At 51.4% G+C, this 8,044-nt stretch overlaps 1 long non-coding RNA gene across 1 annotated transcript; it reads right to left on the minus strand.

Annotated features, from left to right (window-relative positions):
• Positions 1 to 237: 237 nt before the first annotated feature.
• LOC121018366 (uncharacterized) lies at positions 238 to 7,799 on the minus strand. The gene is made up of 3 exons (XR_005785168.1): positions 7,243 to 7,799; positions 7,072 to 7,078; positions 238 to 249 (listed from the first exon to the last, which is right to left on the minus strand). It is a non-coding gene; the product is annotated as an uncharacterized LOC121018366 (long non-coding RNA).
• Between the last annotated feature and the right edge of the window lie 245 nt (positions 7,800 to 8,044).

Consider the following 8,044-nt stretch of genomic DNA (forward strand, 5'->3'; position numbering starts at 1 on the left):
TCAGGTCATGATCTCAGGGTTCATTAGATCGAGTCCACCATCAGGCTCTTCACTGATGATGCAGAATCTGATTGGAATTCTCTCTCTCCCTCTCTCTCTGTGCCCCTCCCCTGCTCTCTCTCTCTCTCCCCCTCTCCGCCTCTCCCCTGCTCTCTCTCTCCCTCTCTCTGCCCCTCCCTGCTTACTCTCTGCCCCTCCCTGCTCATTCTCTCCCTCTCTCTCTGCCCCTCCCCTGCTCACTCTCTCCCTCTCTCTGCTCACTCTCTCTCTCTCCCTCTCAAAATAAATAAAAATAAGCCTTAAAAAAAAAAAAGTAAGGCACAGTTTAAGTAGCAGCTGAAGAAGGTCAGTGATTGGTACCCAGGTGGGTGGAGTCAAGTCTGTGTTCTTAACCCTGTGTTTTGGTACAAACAGTGCCTCTTTAGCCCAGGTAGGAAGTCTCAGCCTTTCAGCAAACTTTGAGGAAATCATCCCAATCTAGAAATCTGATTTTCCACATGAAGGAGGTTTCCTCCTGGGAGTGAGAGTTTATCACATGCCTCAAAGCTGCTGGAAGTTTTGTTACAGCTCATGGTTTGTGTTCCTGGCTCACACACACCTCCACCCCTGGATTTCAGGCTCTCAGAAGGCAAGGACTGAAATGTTGCAGAAAATTGGCATCCAATTAATTCTATAAATGAGCAAAGGATTAAATAAATAAATATCTACCAAAAAATGTGTAAAGCTTTCTGGAAGGTCCTAATCCCACAGATGTGGTCTCTTAGCTTTTCCATGGCATTGGCAATTCCAAGTTCTCTTTGGTACATGCTGATAAGAAAAGAAAAATCCTGGGGCGCCTGGGTGGCGCAGTCGGTTAAGCGTCCGACTTCAGCCAGGTCACGATCTCACGGTCCGTGAGTTCGAGCCCCGCGTCGGGCTCTGGGCTGATGGCTCAGAGCCTGGAGCCTGTTTCCCATTCTGTGTCTCCCTCTCTCTCTGCCCCTCCCCCATTCATGCTCTGTCTCTCTCTGTCCCAAAAATAACTAAACGTTGAAAAAAAAAAACTTAAAAGTTAAAAAAAAAAAAAGAAAAAAAAAAGAAAAATCCTATGTTTATTCTAGTCCCAACACAAAGTGGCTTTGGCTGAACATGCACAGAACAGCTGTGTTAACTCTCTCCATCCTCCTCTTTCCAGCCATCCGTCCAGAGTAATTTTATTGTCTCCTCCGCCTCATGTTAGACTATGTCCTGATCTTAATGTAGATTCCCCCATCTTATATTAATATCCTAATCTCATCCCCACAAGTAATGTTGACCTTAATTCCACTTTTCAAATCGCTTAGGTAATTTCTTTTTCCCATGACCACGTCTGCCCTCTTCCTCTCACTGGCATCTGGAAACCTCCAGTCTTTCTGCCTCTTTATCAGCTCTGTTCACACGGAGGCCCTGGTGTGGAAATATGACAGAGAATTAAATGAAGCAGTCTAAGAAACTTTTAATGAAACCTGATTTGTTGAATAAATGCTTTAACACAGGCTTAAAACTAGCATCTCATTCTGAATTAATTCTATGTGTAAAGTTATCTACTAGAAACTTCAGGAGAAAATCTCTACTAAGATTAGTCAACCACAATCCTCAGTGTCCCGAGAAGATACAGATGCTCAGAGGCATATTTCTAGCCTGATTAAGCACCACACAAGTGACTTCGAGGCTCTTGGCCTTAGTAAAAACTGCCAGTCATTTTACCAGCACAAGGAAAAAAGAGAATTACAATCTGGGACAAACAGGTAGGCAAGTCCAGGGGACAGAGGAGAGAGCACACATTTTAAGGACAAAAGGGATGAGGTGGATGAGAAAATGTTGGTTCAAAGCGAATGGTCAAGAAAGACTTTTCTTTTTAAAGCACAACTTCCCTAGAACTTAATGTAGTTGGCTTTTTTCTCTTTTACTTTTTTTAACGTTTCTTTTTGAGAGAGAAACAGAGCATGAGTGGGGAAAGGGCAGAGAGAGAGGGAGACAGAACCTGAAGGAGCTGTCAGCACAGAGACTGACACGGGGCTTGGACCCAGGCACCATGAGATCATGACCTGAACTGCAGACACTTAACCGAGTCACCCAGGCGCCCCAGGATTCGTGAGGCATCTTCAGTGTAAAAACATGGTTTTATGAAAGCACAGGAACAGGACCCATGGGCAGGAAGAGCTGCACTAGGGTTGTAAGGAGGGACTGATTATATGGTCTTAGTGGGGATAAGTAAGTCTGTAAGGGATTTGGGAGCAAGTTTCCCAGGACTTTGAAGGGATAGCTCCTGTTAGGAAAAGGTTATTGACTACAGAGTCGTAAAATCTCAGTTATGAGACCCTCCAGATGTGTATCAGGGGCTATAAGCTTGGAGGATGATTGCCGGCATATACCTTGGGGCAGTTGAGATCAAGGAAGTCCCCAAAGGGATTGTTAAAGGATCCTGGGGGTTGAGATAATGTTACATTAAAGTTTTGACATCAAGGCAGCTGAGCTCCCAGAAGAAGGTCACAGTGCGTGTCTCAAGGACTTGTCAATGGGCTGCAAGTTGCAAAGAAAATTATTTTCTTTTGTCTTTGTTCCCCACATCACGTTGAGAAGGCTGTTATGAGCTAACAGTCCACTGGAGTAAACTGGGAACTTGGGAGTGTGGTGGCTTCTCAGTGCCTGAGCTGTTGGGGGAGGGGGGCTCCTGCTGGAGTAGCTGAATGGTTTCCACCTGCAAGGTCAAGCCCCCCTCTTCCTATCAGGTCTGCATTTGACCAGCAGTGCTGGGCCTGAAGCGCCCCTTGCCGGCCTCTGGACTCCATTGTGGTGAGATTTCCGTTACTAATTTTCAAAGGCAAACAAGAGGTCCAAGGAACCCAGAATAAAAGAACAAAGTGTATGAGTGCTTGGGTGCCCGGGGAAGCAGAGGATTCTTCTGAGAGGTTTGAACCACGGCAGAGGAAGCAAAATTAATAGGAGATATTCACTGATTTACTGCGTGCAAAGAGCTAAGGCATGTTGTGCATGATGGTGGGAAGATGTGGGAGGAGTTAAATCAGGGACCTGAATGATTAAGGAGGAAGGTGGACATTATTTTAGGAATGCATGGAAGCTACTGAATTGGGAAAAACTGGGAAGTGGGACGCTTACAAATGCTTGAAGCCTGTAAGACTTAGGTCCCACGGGGACAGGCACTTAGCCATCCACCTGGTACAATGCTTGAGCCAGAAGTATTTACAGGTGTCATTCAAGAACCTCTGGGTTTTAGTTGCAAATTCAAGTCTGGCCACTGGTTCCCTTCTGAGGCACCCACCGGATAGTTAAGACACTAACGATGGCAGGGGTGGGGCAAGCTGAGGGCCAGGCACAAGCTAGCACCCTCTCCCCCCCCCCCCCCCACCGATGGGATACGTGCAACATTCCTCAGCTTGCACCTCCCCCCCCTCAGGTGAGATGTGTGTGCTATTCCTCAGACAGCACCACTCCCAAGGTGGGATGTGTGTGCTATTCCTCAGGTTCTCCTGCTGCCCAAGGAAGAAGAACAGAAAACAAATAGTTAAACTGATATCATCTCCATCAGTTTATAAACATTTTAGTGATATCAGGGGAAAAGGGCAATCTTATCAGTAGCGTCATCTCCAGGAACTCCGTCTTATGTTGATGCTTTGCTAGGCGGAAAACAACCTTAGCCTGAAGACAGCCAGGCCTCCAGTAAGGAGTCTTCTTTAGCATATGGAAATCTCTTTAAGAAAATTCGTCTTTACTTTACCTCCCCCAGCTCTGTAGCATGTAACCAGTCACTCTTCACAACCCCAGTGCAGCTCTTCCTGCGCATGGGTCCTGTCCTCGTGCCTTTATTATTTTATAATCACCTTTTTGCACCAAAGACGCCTTCAAGAATTCTTTGTTGGCCATCAGCTCCCAATCCCACCATCACCCCAAAACCATGCATGGGGTCCAGCTCCCACTTCATCACAGAGCCAGGCTTCCCGTTTCTCCCATGCAGAATCAATCCCTCACTCCTGAAGGGCACCAGAACCCACAACCAAAATAGGCCTCTTTGGCATATGGATTATTTTGAGCCAAGGCCGTTGAGGACCAGCGGTGCAGGAAAAGCGCTAAGCAAAGGTAGGCACAGGTCCCTTTGCATCTGTGAGGATGCCTCCCTCCCTAATTCCAAGGGGACTCCACAACTTTGATCAATGAAGTCATTGACTTAAATCTGCAAAACAAGCCTGTCTGTGCAGTGTGCTTTCATGCCTTCCCTGACTTCCTCCCCCAACGGGCTCAGAAGCCCAAGCCCCTTGCCCTTAGTGCAGCCTAGAATGGGCACTAGCGAGCTCCTAGGTCACTATGAGCATGATGCAGTCACTGTGGGAAAACGTTTGTCATTCTCTGTAAGCCTGTCTCCCGCTAGCTGGAGACCTGGAGATGGGTAGAGGAAAAGGAGAATTTGTCTTCCCCCTGTCCCCACCGCTCTCCACACACTGGGAGGGAACATTCCACCAGCCCACCCTCAAAGCCTCAGCACGTTCACGGCGGCGGCTGCCGCCACCGGAGCCCGAGTTTATCTTCCAGGAGAGTCTCTAGTGTCTCCTATCTTACTCCACAGGCCATACGGCGGGCTGCCATATTGGTGACGGGTTTTGAACATCACAGCTGTTTGGGGATGAGTTGGGGGGGGGGGACCCTTTCTCTGATTTTCCCTTATGTTAATGGACCATGAAGTGCAAAGAATTCCCTGCTCCAAAAGCCTGAGTGAACAAACCAAAAGGCACCAGTCCAGAGGGGCCCGAGGTCACAAGGACCATGGCAGCAACCAGCATTGGCAGAAAGAGCCAGTGAGGGACTCCGGCTGGCCCTGAAGCATCCAGAAGGCAAGGTCTAACAGGAGGCTGCACGATCCATCAGCTTGGGGTGCAGACAAGCAGTATGAGGAGGTACCATGAACCGTCTCTGGAGGACGCAGACCACACACAGCAGGTGATGGGTCACTCTTTCCAAAGGCAGCTTCAACAGCACATTTATCCTGTCCCATGAGCGTTTTTACAGGGTGACATTCATTCCAGGACGTGGGGCCTGTGTTTCTGGCACTTGAACGTGCAAGGCCTTGGGACAGCCTGGACCAATGGGACGTGGCAGAAGTGACACCATGTGACTTTCAAGGCTGTGCCAAAAAAAAGACAGCTTCAACCTGGCCGGCTGTCTGCTCCCGTGTTTCCCAGGATGCACACCTTTGGAGCCCAGCCACCATGTCATGAGCAATCCCAGGCCACGTGGAGAGGCCACGCCTAGGGCTCCACCGGACCACCCAGCTGAGGTCTCCACTGATGGACATCACCCATCTTTGGGCCCTTCTGACGACCTCAGCCCCCAGCCTTCAGCTGTCTCCAGTATCTCCCCCACTCTCCCCTGCGTGAGCTCCTGACCCACAGAAACCCGGAGATCAACAATTACTCATATTTTAAGCTGCTGTTTTAGGGCAACAGGTTGTGCAGCAACGAACACCAGTACTAGAAGTCTGGCTGCTGGCTCTACTCGTTAGCAGAGTGACCCTGGACCCCAGACACGCTCTGCCCGAGCCACAGTGTCCTCGCCAGATGAGGGTCTCGAGAGCACGACGCCTTCCTTACGGGCTGTCCTGAGCCTCAGAGCTGTCACCTACAGACCTGCCTACCTCCTTTCTGCCTCCACCTACACCCTCACTCATTAGAGAACGTGCACCCAGGAAGCCTGTGTTGCTCGCTGCGCCCAGAGGAGCTCCTGCCCACGTGTTCCCAGTCAGAACTTGTTTGTAGAAACACCACCAACATGGCATAGAGCTCTCCCGAAATTCTCTGATAGTGGGTGCCCAGGCGGGAAGCACAGTGCAGCCAGGTGGGCAGTCCAAAGCCCAGGGGACTCCAAGCTCAGCTCCAAGGTCACACGCCTGTGGGAGAATCCATCCCCACAGAGGCAGGGCTGGAAGCACCTGGCTCTTCCAACTTCCTTCCAGCAGGGCATCTGCTCAGCTGGTTTCCTGATTCCCACAGCGTTTAGCTCACCCTCGACCTCTGCAGAGCTGTGCAAAAGACATCTGAGGCAGCAATAATGGTCTTTTAGGGTCTACCCTGGGGCTGGAACAGCACATTTTCCACACCACAGGCTTGCCTACCGCACAGGCTTCTTGCCTTTCCCTGAGAAGGAGCCGCTGTGGGAGCAGGGGAACTTGCAGTGCGTGCAAATGGCCTGCAGTGAATAATCACAGTGGACTGGTGTTCAACCATTGCTCTGGGACTTAACCCACAGCAGCTCTCCTGGGACTTCAGAAAGGCCTTCCGAACAGGACGATGAAGTGAGAGGACCACCCAGGCCTCCAATCTTCCACAAAAATGTGAGCATTGCTTTAAACAAACAGTACCAAAGGGAAACACAAAAGCTGAGCTGCAAAGAATCACTTCACTCAGACAACTCAGGGAATCATTTCCTCCTCTCAGAGAACTCAAGAAATCACCTGCTCCTCTCAGAGAACTCGGGGAATCACCCACTCCTCTCAGAGAACTCCAGAAATCATCCACTGCTCTCAGAGATCTCAGAGACCTCAGAGCGAAATTATCCGCTCCTCTCAGAGATCTCGGGAACTACTCACTCCTCTCAGAGAACTCGAGGAATCATTCCCTCCTCTCAGAGAACTTGGGGAATCAACTGCTCCTCTCAGAGAACTCCAGAAATCATCCGCTCCTCTCAGAGATCTCAGAGACCTCAGAGCGAAATTATCCACTCCTCTCAGAGATCTCGGGAACCACTCACTCCTCTCAGAGAACTCGAGGAATCATTCCCTCCTCTCAGAGAACTCGAGGAGTCAGGAGTCCCCAGGTTTCCTTGCCCTAATGGACCACTCAGTACTTTCTGTTCTCTGACAGCAGTTTCCTTGCCAGCTGCTCAGGGTTCTCAGAGACTGAAGGCAGGGGGTGCTCAGGGGCCGCTAGGCCCAAGGTCACCAGCACCCGCCATTCTTCTATGGTGCTTGATCCCTAGCAGGGAGGGTCCTCGCGTCTTCTCAGGCATGTGCCCCAGGCTCCAGTGAGCACCCAGCACTGTCACACACGTCCTTGAACAGCAGCGACAGTGCCTGGCACTCACCAGCATCCTCCGCGGGCCAAGGACCACTCCAGGCCGCGGTCCTGGCACCACTGGACAAAGGGCCGAGTGATGATGATGAGCAGGACGAGGCAAGGAGCTCCAGGCACCTTTCCGCAAGTGGTGGTAACGGACGCTCTGCCGCGACTCCAGAGCCCCCACAGTTACGGGCTAAAGTATCACTGACTGGTCCCGGCCCAATCCTGTCCTGCTTTGAGAGGCCCTCAGTGGACCAACAAAACCTTCCTCCCACCCCTCTGCTGTGGGGCCTTTTCACCAGCATGGAGCCCCCCGAGTTCCCCTCCTGGGACTGAAGCCCAGTGTGTTCTCAGTAAGGGATGAGCTGATGAGTCACACTGTGCACTGGTTTATTGAGATTGGGGGAGATCCCTCCCCAAGAGACACCACAGTGTGAAGGGGATGTCACCTCCTGCCCGGAGTTCCGTCTGTCCACCCAGGGAGCCTTCCTTTGGTTGGGATTCTCAACCATCACCTACAGGACATAGCCTCCCAACCTGCCCTCTCTTCTTCTCCCTTAAATCCCCCCAGAAAAACGCACGACCAGAGGGAGCAGTTCTGGAAAGAAAGACTGTAAGGCCTGGGCAGGGTGAACATAAGCAGGGGGACAAGGGGAAGGGGTGACATGAGCAGAGGGGGAAGGGAAGGGGGGATATGAATGGGTGGGGGGGAGAGTTGAGGGGAGGAGGAGGGGGAAGGAGGGGGGCAGAGGAGGGGAAATGAGCAGGAGGGCAGGGGAGGGGGGACATGAGCATGGGGGAGGAGGGGAGACATGAGCGGGGGAGGGGGCAGGGGGAGAGGGGAGTTGAGGGGAAGAGGAGGGGGACATGAGAGGGGGCAGTTGAAGGAAGGAGGAGGGGGGAGGAGGGGACAGGAGAGGGGGGACATGAGGGGGGCAGTTGAGGGAAGGAGGAGGGGG

This window comes from Herpailurus yagouaroundi, unplaced genomic scaffold, assembly GCF_014898765.1.
Source record: "Herpailurus yagouaroundi ecotype Mexico unplaced genomic scaffold, PumYag 219, whole genome shotgun sequence".
In the NCBI taxonomy this organism is placed as follows: domain Eukaryota; kingdom Metazoa; phylum Chordata; class Mammalia; order Carnivora; family Felidae; genus Herpailurus; species Herpailurus yagouaroundi.